Source organism: Ictidomys tridecemlineatus, chromosome 5 (genome assembly GCF_052094955.1).
Source record: "Ictidomys tridecemlineatus isolate mIctTri1 chromosome 5, mIctTri1.hap1, whole genome shotgun sequence".
Taxonomy (NCBI): Eukaryota; Metazoa; Chordata; class Mammalia; order Rodentia; family Sciuridae; genus Ictidomys; species Ictidomys tridecemlineatus.
The window spans coordinates 5,421,265-5,439,443 of NC_135481.1; the positions used below are offsets into that span (position 1 = coordinate 5,421,265).

An 18,179-nucleotide genomic window follows, 5' to 3' on the forward strand; every position below is an offset into this window, starting at 1 on the left:
AGACTCAGACATCTCAAAATAAATTACCAAGGACATCTCTGATCTTACTTTTCAATTTCCTAATTACCTTGGCTTATAGTAATCTTTCTCCCTGTTGAACTTCAACAGCAATAATTTACAACCAACCATAATTTGAACCTGAGTAATATATAACACTGATTTATCGAATAGTAAATATTCGTACCCCTCCAATTTCACCAAACTGAATGTGAGCTTCCTTCAGAAAAGGATCACCTTACAACACTTTGTAAATTTACCTGACTAGATTACTACAGCTATCTGACTAGGGTCTGTGCATGCAAGTCAATAAGAACTTGGTACTAAAGCAACAATTTCAAGCAATTAATGGAACAATTTCAGTGTAGTTTTTCACTTTTAATAATCTTCAAAGAACAATTTCCCTACTAAAAGTAAATTATTTTATAAAGTTTCATAACTGCTGAGATTTAGTACTCATTGAGAAGATGCATTATATACTTTAAGCAATTATTTAAATTTTTTTGAAAAAAACAGTCGTGCATTTTCTTTATCAAAGTAAGTAAAACACATTCTTTTCAAGTTATAAATTATAACAGTCAAAATTAAATGAGCTGTTGTTACACATTTTACTGTTAGGGGATAGCAGAGAAAATAAAAAGAAGTGAAATATTTGAAATAAAAATTATTCTAAATCAACTTTTTAACATACTTTAATTTTCTTTTTATGTGATGTTGGCTACATTATTTAACTTTTCTAATGATGTAATATTTGATACAGAGAATATAGGTATGTAGCTTCTGTACCCTACCTGTAAGTTACTGAGCATGTTATTTAACTTGTGTTCACAGGTAGATACTTTACACACCTGGAAACAAATGAACCTTTTACACAAGTTCCAGGCTAACAACCATTTAAGGAGGTCATCAGCATTTCAAATAGCTCAGATAAAGTGCTTTCAATCTTTGCCTAATCTTCCTTTTAAGACAGTCTGGTCAAAAGCTTTTATTAAATGTGAGGAATTCATCAGCTTTGAAATTCATAATTTTCCATAATCACATATGGAAAATTACCTTTACTTTTCCTATATCTCCTTCTAACTTCTAATAACCTGGGGATGGAGTATTCCAAAAAATGGTAAGAAATGCATTTAAAAAAATATTTTAGTTGTCAACAGACCTTTATTTTATTTACTGATATGTAGGGCTGAGAATCAAACCCAGTGCCTCACGCATGCTAGGTAGGCAAGCACCCTGCCATTGAACCACAACCCCAGCCCGGAAATGCATTTTTAAAATGGTTGTTTTGGGTTGGGGATATGGCTCAAGTGGTAACGAGCTCACCTGGCATTCGTGAGGCACTGGGTTCGATCCTCAGCACCACATAAAAATAAAATAAAGATATTGTGTCCACCTAAAAAACCTAAAAAATAAATATTAAAAAAATGTTTGTTTTCCTTAAGGCATTTTTAGACTTAGCAAATTTTGAGCACACTCTGGAAGGAAAAACTGTCAATTGCTGGGTAAAGGATGAAGTAGAATGGTATGAGGAAAAAAAGCAGAATTCAGCTAAGAAAGATACATAGCTCAGTACCTTATGGGAAGGGGATTTTGTCAAACCTCAGTTCAAAGTAGGTTTGCTACTTAGGAGCAAAGGCAACTTTGGACAAATCAGTTAGCCTTTTAAAATTGTCTCATTGTTAACTTACCAACAAAACAGCACTTAAGGTTACTTTGGGACTACCTGAGAGAATATTTAGCCCAGAACTAGCTGGTGTCATTATGCACCCAAGGCAGTTAAGTTAAAGTTCAAAGGGCAACAAATGATCATTAATGAATTATGAGCAGAGAAAAACCAGGCATGACTATACAGTAAATAATGTATTATACAGAGTCAAAATGGGAAGCAATGATCAGTTAGGTGTCTGTTTTGATAATCTAATTGAGAAATCATAATGTGGCTGCACTAATGGGTAAAAAGAAGAAGTTGACTAATGCTAGAGATACTGGAGTTATAAATGTTAGGAAAGCAGGGCGGGGTAGCACATACCTGCAATCCCAGCTACTTGGGAGGCTTAGACAGGAAGATTGGGAGTTGAGGCCAGCCTAGACAACATAGCAGATGCCCATCTTTAAAAAAGAAAAAAAATTGCTCATTGGGGGCGAAGAAGAAGAAATAATTAGAATGACACCCAGGTTCTTACTTGGATGGTACATTTAGTGAGTTTGATGAACATGGGTCTCAGATTCAGATCTTGAAACCATTACCATACATAGGATTTTAATTAAAGATATGGGACTGGAGATTACCAAGAAAAGTAAAGAGTAAGCAGTGTTAAAAATTCTATTAATTCCATTATTTAATAGTTGAAAAGAGGAAACATTTGCAAAGGACACAAGAATCATAAACAGGAAGAAGCACAGCAATGTCATGAAACTCATGGGAAAAGTTTCAAAAAGGAAAAAGCTGTCAAGAGCACTAAATGTTACTGAGAAATCAAGTATAGGGCTCAGAAAAATATAACGGAGAAGGGACCTATGGGCTTAAGGAAGAAAGAAAAAAAATGTATGAAGAGGGAAGGGAGAAGGGATGGGAATGGGAAAGACAGTAGAATGAATCGGGTATAACTTTCCTATATTTATATATGAATACACGATCAATGTAACTCCACATGATGTACAACAACAAAAATAGGAAGGTATACTCCATGTATGTATGATAAATAAATATTACTGTCATATATAACTAAAAAAAAATTAAAAAAATTTTTTAAATGTATGAAGAGATAGATGGATCTGCTTTCTTCTACCCAACCACTGCTAACCACAAAATTGTTTTAAGTTCATTATTTCCAATAACACCCAAACACAGAAATCCAAATTCATTCAAACAGGCTCACAGACATCAGTTCATAAATAAGCACCTCTTACATTATCAACAAAAGTCACCTCTTCGAACATTTACCTACTTTCATAAAGAAGGTAGACAGGAAAAGCATTTCGTAACTGTGCAGTTCCGCTATTACAGAGAACAAAGAGACTTTATAAATGCTAAGCCACTGGCTCTAGGTTCTTTCAAGTTTTCTCAACTTACTGCTTATTAAGAATTTTCCTTATATTATTAAGAGGGAAAGTATCACTACATTCTCCTGAATAGTCTAAAAATGGATACTCTGACTGCACTCCATATCTCCTCTGTCATTTTTTTTCCCTCCTTTCTGAAGGATAAAACAGAGCTATCACTATTCATATCTTGCCCCAACATCTATGTCAATTTAACAGTACTCTTTTCCAGGTAGAAAGCTCATTTTTAGTCTTCCCACTGAAAGCAATGAACTAAGAGGATTCTCCCTACTTCTGTCAACCAAGCCAATATAGTAGAATTACAGTAGAGAATCCATTAAAGATCATAATTTCTCAAAATTCTAGTGTTTTCCAGAGTAAAAGAGTAGGTAAATCTTTACTTGGGTATCCCTTAAAATGTAATCAACAGTCATATTTGACATGATTTTAAATTATATTTACATACCTTCATCTCTACCTGGTAGCAATGATTTGATAAAAAGAAAATAGATTACATTTTCTCAAATTCAGAATAAAGAAAATATTTGTGATGTAAATAAGGAAATTTTTAATTAATTTTAATTTAATTAAAATTTCTCTTCTATTCCAAATGTTAAAAAAACCAAAGTATCTGGAAAAATCATTCTTCAATCATAACAAACAAAACAGACTTAAAAAAAATTGTTTCCCACTAAAAACAAATAGTGAAAAACATATCAACATTACCTACAAAAGTTAGAGATACTAAATTATCAGTTAATTAAAATAAATTTACAAAATGGGAGTTCATAACCCACTTGAATCAAAATGTGAAATATGATATATCAAGAACTATGTAATGTTTTGAACAACCAACAATAAAAAAAAATTTAAAAAAAATAAAAATAAATAAATAAATAAATAAATAAAATAAATTTACAGATGGGCTGGGATTGTGGTTCAATGGTAGAGCGCTCCTCTAGCATGCTAGAGGCACTGGGTTCAAACCTCAGCACCACATAAATGTAAAATAAAGATATTGTGTCTACCTAAAACTTAGGAATAAATATTTTTTAAAAAAATAAAAATAAATAAATTTACAGAAAATAAGTTTAAATTATTTAAACTGGAAAATGACTAGACCATTTAAGATAACACACATTCAACTATAGCTCGCACCAATGAGTTGCAGCTTAGCCCATGGCTTTTTATTGTCCCATTAATTAAATTAGTATTTTTGTCTCAAATTTTGCTTTAAGTTTAAGTTTATTCTGTAAAATTTGTTAGCTAGTTCATAAGCTAAACAGTTAAGGCCTATTCCATTTAGCAGAATAGTTAGTAAGAGATACATAATCAGCAGTTAATGCTAAACAAAGAATGCTCTCAGAGAAACAGAAATAACATGACTAGCACCACTTTGTGTACAGGTATCTTTTTACCTTTAACTGAAAACCTATGAAATACTGTAAAGGTGCTATTATACCATTTAATACTGAGAACTATGCATATAAATTCTGTTTCTAAAGTGTATTTTTAAAAACCCCAAATTCAGAAATGCACAGTGACAATGGCTATTCATATATGTTTGGATACAGGTAATGTTAATGGCTATTCATATATGTTTGAATACAGCTCCTTCTCTAAAAGTGTTTCTGATATATTTTCTTAGAAGGAAATATTTCTTCTGTTGTGTCCTTACCAGAAGCAGCACACACTAAGGAGTGCTGGCATTAATGACAAAGCCAGGATAAAATATTAAGCCCTATACTTGTTAATAGCAATAACATGTAATAAATAAAATACCCAACAAAGATATATAATTGTTCACTTAAGTGGGTAAAAATTTCCCCAATTTCCTTCAGCTAATTTTAATATCCAGAAAATGGATTTAGATCCATTTTTATCTTGGAAAATGAAATTTTAAATAGGTTATTTGTTTAAGGAAAAACTAAATGAATAACTCAGAGAGCTCCAGAGGCAAAGGATAATAAAAAATTTAAGGGGCGACCCATTAGAGAAAATATGAAGTATGGTAATATAAATTGGTATAACCTTTTTGAAAAGCAATCTGGCCAGTGAATTGTTCATTTCCTTTGATCTAGATAAGGACACTCTAGGGGTTTGTTCCAAAAGAAATAAATCTTTTTAAAAGGGGAAATATTTTAAAGACATCTACAGAAATGTATTCAATGTAATTCCATTTAAAATTATGAAAAATTAGGAACAACCCAAAAATAGAACAGGCAAAAGACTAGGTTAAGGTCAAATCAACTTTCATTGCATATCTACTGGAATTAAAACAATTTTAATAAGAGAGGATACAGCTTAGTGAAAAAATATACAACACTGTACTTATTCACATTTATTGGGGGAAAAGCCATAAAGATGGAGAAAATAAGGCCACCACATAATGATACTGTGGGTATATGGGTGACTTGTTTATTATTATTGTTTAAGCAACAGAGATAGTAGAAAAGCATTAATTTAAAAACCTCTGTCTGTCTGACTTAGGAATGAACAGCACAGTAAATACAAAGACACTGGCTGAAAATGCTCAGTTGGCATTTGAACTGATAATTGAAATGAACTTTCATATCTTTATCTATGAGAGCAAAGGGCAACATATGTTTTTCCCAAGAAAAAAATATAGTACTGAAATACACAATTATTTCATAAATAAGAAATGTCAACAGATCTGTAGATACTTTCTTTTTCAAGTTTTGGTAGCTTACCTATAGTTTTTTTAAAATACAAATCCATCCACTTCCTGTTTCAAAAGGGTGTTAATTACTTATCTCCCCCTTTGAAAGAAATGAAGAATTTGGAGAAGAAAGCAGTTTTACTTTGTTCTATATAAAAATATATCAATGACCTTTTTAAAACCAAAGCTAAAATTGTAAACATATTAAAAATGTCAGCATATTGCTAAATTTAAAATACACTGGAGTTAAAAAGGAGGAGGATATTCTAGGGGTAAAAAAAGAAAATTAAACAGCTGGCAATTCAATCCTTTAAAAACAAGTTTAAACCTGCCACACTTATCTGTCTTTTAGCAACTTAACATCTTAGGTTTAAGGAAAATGACACCAAATAGACCTTTATAAGATGTCACTCATAAAAACTGAAAATTGATTGCTCCAACATCCAATCAAAAAGAAAAGCCTGTTATTGGAGATGATTTTGATTCAAAGACTTTTTTTTATGTCACTCTAATTCTGAACTAAAAATAATGATAAAAGAAAGTCAAGTTTGATTCTCTGAACACCTATTTCCTGTCCAAACAGCCCTTTTGTTCTGCTTCCCTGCTTAATTTTAATGTTCAGTTTGCATCAGAAAATAGAAATAACAACACCTAGCATACACAGAAGCATAAAGGAGCAAAAGTACAAAATATAGGATTATTAAGAGATTAGAACAAAAATCCTACCAACAAAACCTCCACAATTTTCTGTTTGCTTCACCTCAGATTAACTTCACTTGAAGCTGTACTCCAAAGCAACCAAACCTGAATACCAAGCTCCACCTTCTCCAATTCTAGTGGCCGAAGACTAAAATCTCCTCCCTGTTAGTGAAACTGATAATTGTGATTGGATACGGCTAATATCCATTATTTTAAAGAACTTTTCCTTGCTAGCAGGTTAGGTTAAACACACTAAAACCCCCTGGATAAGCTGGTTTCTTAAAGAAACAGTAAGTAATGTTTCAGTTTTCTCATCATATGCTATTTGCTTTCTCTTTTGTCTGGGTGAAAAATAAACTAAATAACATCAATGAAAAATCCCACAGAAGAGCCTTTGACATGAAGTTTAGTGATAAAAGTTTTAACCTAAATCATTTATTTTTACACAGCCATGAAGATGACTGCGTTGTTTTAAAAGGCAGATTCTTATTAATAGAATTCACATTTTGTCTGAAAATTTTAAAATGGATACAAAAACCCATTATAAAATTTTGCTAAGAGTATTAGTATGTTCTCTAAGACTTAAAGATGATAATTTGAGTGAAAATATGCATTAAAATACTGAATGCAAAACATTCATTTCTAAGTGATCAAATTCACTGACAAGCTCTCAATAAATATAACACAATTTTCAACAACATCAAAGATTGATAATTTCCATCTAAGACTGAAAGAAAAACTAGGCAGAAATATTATTTCTATATTAATACATTTAACAAAGTGACACTGTATGTTTTGCCAAGGTTAATGCTTACAAATGGAGTTCTAAAAGGAAAAGACAATTTGTTCTAATGACAAGTTCAGGTATGTTATTTATTTATTTATTTATTTATTTATTTATTTATTTATTTATTTATTTATTTATTTCTGCAGTGCTGGGGATTAAACCCAGGGTACATACTAGGTAAATGCTCTACCCAAGCTATACCCTCAGGCCCAGGTATAAAGTTTAGGAAGGTTTTTCTTTTTCTTTTTTTGGAACTGGGGATTGAATGTAGTAGGGGTAATTAACTATGGAGCCATATCCCCAGCCCTTTTTTGTTTTCAGACAGGGTCTCATTAAGTTGCTGAGGCTGGCTTTGACCTTGTGATCCTCCAGCCTCAGTTTCCCCAGTCACTGAGATTATAGACATGCGCCACTATGCCAGGCTTAATGGTTGTTTTTTTTTCTTTTTTTTGGGGGGGGGGGAGAGGGGGAGAGAGGGGGGGAATTTTAATATTTATTTATTTATTTATTTTTAGTTTTCAGCAGATACAACATCTTTGTTTGTATGTGGTGCTGAGGATCGAACCCGGGCTGCACCCATGCCAGGCGAGCACGCTACTGCTTGAGACACATCCCCAGCCTCCTTAATGGTTGTTTTTATTAAATTACTTATTTATTTTAATTTGTTATACATGATGGCAGAATGCAATTTATTTCATATTACACATATAGAGCGCAATTTTTCAAGTCACTGGTTGTACACAAAGTATTTTCACATTCATGGTTGTTTTTTAAAAGAAGGATGGAAACTACTGTGTACCCACTTCAAGGTGTCATGGATATCCTGAAGTGCAGCTGAAAGACATATTCCTTTTAAACTACTCAATAAGCTACAGTAAATGGTATTTTTTACTACAGAGATTCTAAAGAGATACCATACAGGTACTTTGATTTTTAAACAAAAAAGATTTGCTGTTACTTTATACATGACTTAGTTTGCTACATTTCATGATATAAATTTATGTTTTCATTAGAAGTGCTATGATTTAGTAGCCTGACCCAATCAAGCATCACTCTGACATTAATTGTTTTCTGATTAGGTCAAAAGTATTTAATGTGTTAAGTATAATTTTCACCTCTATCAAAAATTCTGACTCAGACTAGGGTTGTGGCTCAGTGGTAGAGCACGTGTGAGGCACTGGGTTCGACCCTTAGCACCACATAAAAATAAATAAAATACAAGTATTGTGTCCATCTGCATCTTTAAAAAAAAAGTTCTGTTATTCATAAAAATGGAAAATTAAAGCAAATTAACATGGCTTCTTAAAGCATGCTTTTAATGTTTATATATTTAATAATTTTAATTTAGATTTAGTCTCAAAATTCAAAATCTTGTAACCATTTTTTTTCAGAAAGAAAACTCACATATTAAAACACAAAATCAACAAAATTGTTTTGAATACAAAGAGAAGTCTTTGTAACAAACTGAAAATTCACATAATTGCAACCTGACATGAATATGTAGCAATACCCTGCTAAAGCCCAAACAGCTGCGCAATCTATTATGCCCTTTAAGTGGACAAATTGAAAGAGCCAATTCACAGTGGTCTAGTCCCAAGATCCTTTGCAAGGAATCACTGCTTTGAATGCCCAGCACTTCATGAGTCAAGTTCAGGTTTTCCTCCCGCTGTGTGCATACTCTACAAAAGAACATATAGGAGGTAAAAGAGGTACAGAAGCAATCAGCAGAAAGAATACATAATTTGAGTTATAGTCTAAAACTTGAGGAAAACAGCCCCCAAAAAAGATTATAGAAAGAGATGGCAAAAGTTTTGTTCTTAAAATGTAGCAAGCATAAAATTAGCAGAGTCAATGGGAACCAAATAAACCTTTGCTCTGATGTCTATTTTTCATTTCAAAGTTAATTGTTTGCATGAAACAGATACAAATTATATACTAATATAACACCAAGACCACTCTCAATCTATAACCAAGAAAAAGGATGGGAGATGTGGGCTTAGAGATTTCGGATTGTCCAGGACTTACTTGAAAGAACTTTGAGGTAATAATTATGTTAGGTGGCTTGCAGATGAAAACTAAGGGTGCTTTACTCCAATTCTAAATCAGCAACAGAAGAAAACAACAAAACTAAATAAAAGAAAGCAATATCAAGACCATAAATTGTATAGCACGAAACAACATTACTTCATAGGAACAATAAGATACCACAAAAGTTCCCTCCCAGCTTGCATGCCACTTTTTTTTTTTTAACATCAAGTATTCAAAGAATGTATTGTATAATCTTTGCAGGAGCCCAGAGATTTTCCCCAAACATATCAGCTAAAATCAAGTTAGAAGAAGCCACTGAACAAGTTGGTCCCATTTTATTTTTGATAAAAAAGACCCTATACAAAGAATCGATACCTAGACCATTAGAAAGAACTTTCAGTGGGATACATACAGAGTAAGGCAAAAACTTTGAATTTTAAAGGACTAAAATAGTTCAAACTGTTCTTCCTACAAAAGAAATTAATCCTGGGCATTCTCCCTGGACACAATTGGTGGTTTATGCAGTAGTTGATGAAAGGACCAACCTGACATCAGCAAAACATGACTGGATCAATAAAAATGAAGTTTGAAAACCACCATCCAAGGGATAATTTTTTAAGAAATACCATTCAAAAAAATATCTCCATGGCAAATATTCTCCTCCTACAAGAGTAAGGTATATGAGCTTGGAAACTTCTGGTGTAAATCTTCTAACCCATAATGGAAAAAAATATATAACATGTATTTGGGGAGTTGGAGAGGGTAGGTATGGTCCATTCAGGCAACACTGAATAAAAAGGAAACATTAAGGCAACATACAGATAAGAAAGCATAAACCAAACTGATAGGAAAAAAGATTCTGTAAAAGAGACAGTAAGGCCCTTTGTTTTCAGTCTAAAGGAATAAACAAGGTCACCAATAAATGCAAACTGAAAAGAAACAGGGATAATAATGAGACAAAAGTGTAAGTAAAGGAAAAAATATTCACAATCCTCAAATAATATTTTTCACATTCCAAATAATATGACAGATATCTAAGTAAAACTGCTAGACATAGAAAAATGTACAAAAAATAGACTGGTAGGCTTTTCTTTATTTCCTTCTGTCTCCTTAGCTGCCTAAACCAGAAGAAAAGCAATTAAAAGATTGGATAAGATTAATTTTTACAAAAATATATTAAAAGGAAAGCGTCTTGACAATTTAAAAAAAAAATCAGTCACAAAGAAAACTAACAATTCTGCAAAGTAAACGTTGAATAGGTAAGAGTCTCTTGTCAATTAAACAATGGCATTCAAAGTTACCAAAGGCAGGTTATTCACTTACCAAATCATTTGAAAACCTACTATGTGCTAGGTATAATTTGCTGTTATACTATGGTCAACAAAATAAACAGTCTCTACCTGTGTAAAAACTTCTCGTCTACAGTGGGTGGAGGTTGTAGCTCACTGGCAGAACACTTGCCTAGCATGTGTGAGGCACTGGGTTGGAGCCTTAGCATCACATAAAAACAAACAAACAAATAAAGACATTGGGTCCATCTACAAATAAAAATTAAAAAAAAAAACTTCTGCTCTAGAATCAGATCAGTACTGTCCAAAAGAAATATAACTACAGATATATGTTAAATTCATTGTAATTATATATTTTATTTAACTTAAAATATGCAAATTTTAACTTCAATATATAATTATTTTTAAAAACTGAGATATTTTCATTCCTGTTTTGTACTAAAAGTCAAGTTCATACTTATAGGACATCTCAATTCATGATTAAAATGTGACTATTTTAATTTAAATAAAGTATGGTAGCCATTAACTATGTAAACAAAGATTAATTTTTATTATAGTGGAAGACTCCAGATCCTTCCTATTCAGTACAACAGCCAAAAGTCACATATAGCTACTGAGCACCTGATATGGAACTAATACCAGTGAGAAATTAATTTTTAATATTTTTTAATTTTAATTCATTAAATAGCCATAAGTGCCTGGTAACTACCAGACTGTAAAACATAGCTCTGGAGGAAGAAACAGACAGTAAAACAAATCACACATACTTAATGAATTTCAACTGTTACAAATGTTTATGAAATGCCCAATATGAAATACAAATATAGAGCAACAGGACCTAACCTATTTTGTGGTATTAAGGAAGATTCCTCAAGAAAGTCACAATTAAGCAAAAAAAAAAAAAAAAAGCCCCAACAACAACAACAAAAAAACAAACATATGCAAAAGTCTTAAGTAGAGAAAAGTGAAAATATAGTAGAAACAGTGATGAAAAGTACAAAGGGGCAAAATAAAATGAACTATGTGTAGGAGTCCATTTGAATCACTGAATCCAAATAAACTGGACAGGATGGTGGAGGAGAGGTGGAAGCAGTCTTAACACTTGAAGATAATAAAAGTGTCCAAAATAAGTCTTACAATAAAGTTTGTCCCATTCTCCTCCCTCAATAAAGTCCAGTCATTCCAATTTTCTGTTAAGTTCTAAATCAAGCCACGTACTCTGTGTATCCTTTGAGCTATCAGTTCAACACTGGGCAATTTCCTTCAGCCCCTCTTGATCTTACAACTCAGAATCATAGTTCCAAATTTACCACACAGGACAAGCTTTGAAGGCAGTACTATAGTTGGAAAATGGATGTGTGGTTCAAAACTGTAAAGCAATTTTTACCAAAAAAAAAAAAAAAAAGATTTTTTTTTTTTTTTGCCAAAAAAATTATTAAAAATGTTCTGGGTTTGGGGTTGTAGTTCAATAGGGGAGCACTTGCCTTGCACAGGTTAAGGCACTGGATTTAATCCTCAACACCACATAAAAATAAATAAATAAAATAAAGGTATTATGTTCCATCTATAACTGAAAAATTTTTAAAAATGTTCTGAACCAATTGGGGAAGATAAAGAAATTTTCAAACACACTGGTAGTATAAATCAATTTAAATATTACATCCTATGAAAGACATTCTCAGGACACCTAATTAGTACCTTCCATTTCTTTTTCTAGCACTTGGCAAAAATCTGAAAATTATTTGTTGATCTGTAAATTCCATGAAGGCAAAGACCCTGTCTTGTTCAAAGTTGCATCCTCAGCACTTAGCACACTGTGAAATAAAACAGGTGCTTATGTTGTCGAAACAATAAAAACTGTTAACTGCAAGAATTTTTAAAATAATATATCTTATTAAATATATACAATTATATGTAATACATAAATATATTAATTACATAAATGTGTGTATGTGTATATATATAAAGTAGCTCTGTGTTAGTATATCTGAGTAACATGAGTGAAGTTCTAGGTCAGATCCCCAGAAACCAAGAATTTGTTTGGGGAATGGGGGTTTGGCAGGGCGGAACTCAGTAGTATTAAATAAGCAAAAAAGTACCAAGTGTATGTGCATTTTTGTAAGAAAAAGGTGGTTTTATTTCAGGGAAAGAAGAAAATAGTATTCTTTAAATGGGGCTGCAATAATTGGGTAACTATTAAGCCATAAAAGGAAAGTATTAATCAAGAATTCTTAAAAACAGAACTAGGGAATGAAGGAAGGGGAGGGGGGAAGAGGAAGGCTCTACTACTGAGTTACACTTCCAGTCCCTTTTATTTTTTGAGACAGATTCTTGCTAAATTGCTGAGGCTGGCCTCGAATTTGTGATCTTCCTGCCTCAGCCTCCCAAGTTTCTGAGATTACAGGCATGAACCATTTTGTACCTGAATTAAATTTTGTATTTTTAATACATGATTATTTTAGTGGTAAACATGTCCTCTAGAAATTTACATTTGAACAGGGAATAGACAAAAAACAAATAATTATTTCAGATGACAGGTTCTATAAAGAAAGCAGGGTAATCAGTAGTCAATGAAAGCCATCTCTGAAGGAGTGATTACTGGAGAGAAATAGGACTGAGAAGGAATATTTTTAAGGGAAAAAGTTTGGCATACTCAAGAATCTTGAAAAGGCCAGGATAGATAAAGACGTAGGACTTAGAGTGAGAATGGTAGGAGGGATGTCTAAGAAACAGGCAGGGCAACATAGTTTTGGAGTCACACTGTTCAATTTGGTAACCACTGGTCACATGTAGCTGCTGAGCAGTTGAAACATAGCTAGTTGAACTAAGATGTACTGCAAGTGGATCACATATCAGATTATAAAAACAATTTAAAAAAAAGTAAAATATTCCATTAATAATTTCTTATATTGATCATATGTAAAAACATTGCCTTTTGGTTTAAATAAAATATATTTAACCTCTTTCTTTTTGTAATGTGTAGTTTGCACTATTTTTATTGGCTCAACCAGTCCAGTGTATACAAACCAAAATAAAGAGTTTGAATTTTATTTTGTGTTTTTAAAAACCACAGATGGGGTTTGAGCCTGGGAAGATGATAATCTAATATACATATTTTAAAATTATTGTTGTCCAGAGGAGCAGCCAGGCGAAAAGTTAAAGCAAAGATACCAATTACATGACTACTATTATCATCTTATATAAAACAATGGTATTGAGGCAAATTATATTTGGAATAAATTTTGAAGATATAGACATCCTAACACTGTTTCAAATTAACTTTTAGTTTAGGAAATAAAAAATTCAAAGACCAAAGGAGGGCTGGGGATGTGGCTCAAGCGGTAGCTCGCTCGCCTGGCATGCGTGCGGCCTGGGTTCAATCCTCAGCACCACATACAAAGATGTTGTGTCCGCCGAAAACTAAAAAATAAATATTAAAAATCTCTCTCTCTCTTAAAAAAAAAAAAAAAAGACCAAGGGAATGCCTGACAAAATGTTAAATGGTCATCTATGGTGGTGTTATTAGTAGCTTTTGTTATCTTTCTATTTCTTCTAAAGTTTGGGGTGGAAATAGGGAACACACAAATTATTACTGCCCTTATAACCAAATACAAAAATGAGGTTTTTTTTTTGTTTTTTTTTTTAAAGCAGGGCAATAGAGCTCTACCAAAACAAAGTAAAACATCCTGATATTTATCTGTAAGCTACATATAATAAAAATGCTCTACTCTCATGCCTTCAAATAAAAACAAGTTATTCAAAGTTATACATGCATGTTTCTCTCTCTCACATACAAGAAATTAAGAAATTAAGGAGGGCTGAGGTTGTGGCTCAGAGGCAGAGTGATTCGCCTCCCATGTATGAGGCACTGGGTTTGATCCTCAGCACCACATAAAAATAAAGATATTGTGTCCACCTATAACTAAAAAATAAATATAAATAGATAAAAAAGAAATTCAGGAACTATTGCTCCCTCATTTGTCTCTGCAGTATCTTAGAATGACAAAGACTGCACTAGAAGCACACTTTGGGGCATTATCTAACCTCCAAAATACTTATACGTGATTATAAATCCTGAAATACCACATATTTTTTTCTTTTCCAAAGACACACAATGTGACTGCATAGAGTAGCACCTTGGTCTTAATGCTTTCCCTTAAAGGCTCTATCATTTGACAGGTGTTTCCCTTAACTAAAGTCCACAAGAATCTGGTAAAATATACTTAAGGAAGTTTCTTTTGTTACAAGAGTATGCAAAAGTAAAGAAGTTTTTAAGAGTAACTTGCCTGAGATTTGAGGAAAGGGAAGTAAGACAGAACAATTTATTTTACATAACATGCAGTGTTTTTTCTACTACACTATTTTTGAATGAAAAAGGATATCAAATTGTGCCAAACTTTTTTTAATGTAATTTTTAAGGAAAAGATTCATTATATAAAGATGAACAGGAATATTGGTTTCTTATACAAATGTTCAACTAAGAACTGATCACTATAGTTATGATCTTTCATTTAAACAGAGAATCTTTTTTTAAAATTCATTTTATTTCTAAGTGTTTAATCTACTTCTGATTATCTAAAAGTTTCTAATACAATCTATATTTATTATTACTCTAGAAAAACTCTTGTACTTGTGCAACACGAACTGGAAACAAGAAATATTCATACAGCACAGCTGTCAAAAGCAAAACAAAATAAAAAAACACCACCATCTAGATCCCCTTGAGTTATGGAAAGTTAACAAGAGTATTATAAAGCAATGAGATAAATGAACCACAGTCATATACTAATATGCTGAAGTTTAAAAGACAAGAAAACTAAAGGGCCACATTGTTTGCAGCAAGTATGTGATTAAACTACTTTTTTTAAAAAGCAAGAGAATGATAAACAGAAAATTCATGCAAGTACTATGTTTACTTCAGTAAGAAGAAGCAGGGTTACAGGGTAGATAGAAACTCATAAGCAGATGCAAATTTTGGTAATGTTCCAGTTCTTGGTTTAAGAGGAGGAGTCATGCATTTTTAGTATATCTTTCTATACTATGTCGTTTCATGTACCAGGGAAAAGAATTGTGATATTAAATATGCTTTGATTACTTAATTTTTAAGAAATATTTCACATACAATAAGTTGCATAGGGTAAAATGTGATGTATTGACATATGTATACTTGTGCAGGAAATCATTGCTACAATGAAGATAATAAATCCACTAATTCTTAAATTTTCCTCCTGTACATTTGTGATCCCTGTCTTCTTTAAAAACATTTTTAAAACAAAAAAGCCCCAAACAACAAAAACAAACAAACAACAAAAAACCCTTAAGAAAACCTGTCTTGGAAATTTAAATATGTACACTCCACAAAATATTCTTACTAATGCTCTGGAGACTGTTAATTTTGCAAGTGCCCTAAAACTGGCGACATGATTATTACATATCTTAAAAGTTTATGGTATTTTCCTGCCTGTATTTCCAGTGACTCGGGAGGCTTAGGCAGTAGGACTGCAAGTTCCAAACCAGCCTGAGCAATTTAGCAAGAACCTGTCTCAAAATAGAAAATACACAAGGCTGGCAACGTAATTCAGTGGTAGTGTCCCTGGATTCAATTCCCAGTACAGGATGAAAATACACACACGCACATACACACAGTTTATAGTATTTTACATTTTTAAAAAACTCAAATTCCGAATTTGGGTGTCAAGAGGAATTTAATCTTGTTTCTCTTCTCGGAGGATCAAAACCATTAAGGCTGCTCAGTTTTTATCGCTTAACAATTTAATATACATTGTCTGTAGGTAACCCCCAGGTCCCAGCTTCCTCACGCCAATTAACAACTTTGGAGTCGTGAAGGTAAGTTAGGAGTTTTAACTGTGTGGTTAGCAGAGTATTCTAAAATAAAGTTAAAATGATCAGAAACACAATATTCTTCGTTAATTGTTTATCGCAACTACACTTAAAGACTTGAAAAATACTATTTCAAAAGAACAAAAAGAAAACTCGGAATTCTAAGCAACCCAAACAAGACCAGGGAAAAGAAAGATTAACTTCCGAACCCCTCGGCAGACAGAAGGGAGTTTGACACGCTCCATTTTAACCCCCTCACAGGTTTCTTAAAACCCGGCAGGTGGAAAAACATTCCAAAGAGGACCTCAGACTGAGAGGAGGGCGGGGCGCAACGGAGGACGCCCGGGGTCCCAGACCCCCACCCGCCAACTGCTCGGAATCGGGACAGGGCGGTTGGCGTCCGCGCCTCCGCGGCCCGCAAGTAGCAGGGTCCTGGACCCCGGCGCGCCCACCAATGGGAAGCCGGCCCAGGACCGCGAGAGCCCGTCGCGCCCCAACCCGGGCCCCGGTCCCTGGCTAACGCGGAGCCCGGGCCAGCGAACGCGCGGCCACGACGGGCCCACCACCTGCTGCGCCCGCCCGCAGCCCTCCGCTTCCGGCTCGCCCGCGCCGGGAGGGGCTGGAGGCGGACCTCGCCGCGCCTCAGGCCGGTGGGGGAAGGGAGCGGGCGGGGGAGGGGCAGCCCCGGACCGCTGGTCTGCCGGCCGTGCTCCTCACCTGGCGGCGGCTCTCTCCGCCTGACGCGCTGCCCGCCGCCGCCGGTCGCCGCCGGTGAATGGGGACAGGTGAGGCCGCCGAACCCCAGCTCGCTCCCGCCCCGCAGCCTCCGGCCCCTCCGTCCGCTGTTTATTAAACTTTTCTGTTTGGTTGTTCGGCCTATGACGTGACCGCCTAGGAGAGCCCTAGGATTGGCCAGTGCCCGGCGCTGACGCGGCATCCCCCGCCCGCAGCCTAATTATTACCGGCCGGGGCGGAGCTGCGGGACGAAGGAGGCGGGGAGGGGCGGGGCTAAATCTCGGAGCACGCAACCATTGGTCGGAGCCGAGGTGAGGGGCGGGACAGAACTAGGAGAGACGCTCCTCCTCCCTTTCCACCTCCACTGTCCTTTCTTTCGCGCTTTCTGGGGGCCTTTCCTGTCTTAGTTTCTCGCTCTTTTACTGCGGACAGTTATAGGGGTCCTGCAGATACCTAAAATGGTCTGGTAATATAGGTTAAGTACCTCTGGTACCTCAGAATGAGCGGCGTGTTCCTGTCTCATACTGAAGCGCCAGGAAGAGCTGTGATCCACCTGCCAGTAGTCAAAGAAGAAATCCTGAGCTTCCATTCCCCACAAGCAACCAAATTGCCCCTGTCTTTGCTAGTCCAAAGTCCGAGTTCTGTGTGCATACTAGGAGGCAAACCTATGTCCTGTCCTGACCAGGACTTGGAAAGAGAAGCGATTAGAAGCGTGCACACAGATGTAACACACACTTGCACGGTTGCACACGCCCCCACAAGAACCTTCAGATTCCAGCCTTTTCTTAAAGCACGGGTTCTGGGTTCCAGGTGCGTGCAGCAGGCCGTGCTGCTGCTCTGGTGCAAGGGGTGATCGGAAGAATGGTTCCTCCGAAATTTCTCAGAAATTTTCTTTGTTCGCACTTCATGCAATACAAGCAGGAAGTACAGGATACTTAGTTCGAGGTCTTTAAATCCTACGGTGAAATTCGAATACGGTTCACAGGAGGCCGGGCCTTTATTTTAGATTTTGATATTTTTTAGTTATGGATTTTTTGCATTAATATTAATTTTTTTTAAAAGGGTCTCATTAAAGCCGGCC

General features: G+C 34.8%; 1 protein-coding gene and 1 long non-coding RNA gene across 22 annotated transcripts in view; one reads left to right on the top strand and one right to left on the bottom strand.

Moving 5' to 3' along the window:
• Zfand6 (zinc finger AN1-type containing 6) overlaps nt 1–17,237 on the bottom strand; it is a 73,713-nt gene extending 56,476 nt beyond the window's left edge. For 3 of the 21 annotated variants that reach the window (XM_078049150.1, XM_078049141.1, XM_078049136.1), the window contains exons 1-2: nt 17,081–17,211; nt 2,027–2,106 (exon numbers count right to left, since the gene is read on the bottom strand). The gene's annotated coding sequence lies outside the window, so the exon portion shown is untranslated. Of the gene's footprint in view, nt 1–2,026; nt 2,107–6,445; nt 6,547–17,080 lie in introns of those variants that run through there. The other 18 variants (XM_078049147.1, XM_078049144.1, XM_078049135.1 and 15 more) reach the window with 14 other exon arrangements.
• Nucleotides 6,655–7,875, top strand: LOC120886239 (uncharacterized). Its single transcript, XR_005729054.2, has 3 exons — nt 6,655–6,708; nt 7,222–7,282; nt 7,721–7,875. It is a non-coding gene; the product is annotated as an uncharacterized LOC120886239 (long non-coding RNA).
• Nucleotides 17,238–18,179: the final 942 nt, after the last annotated feature.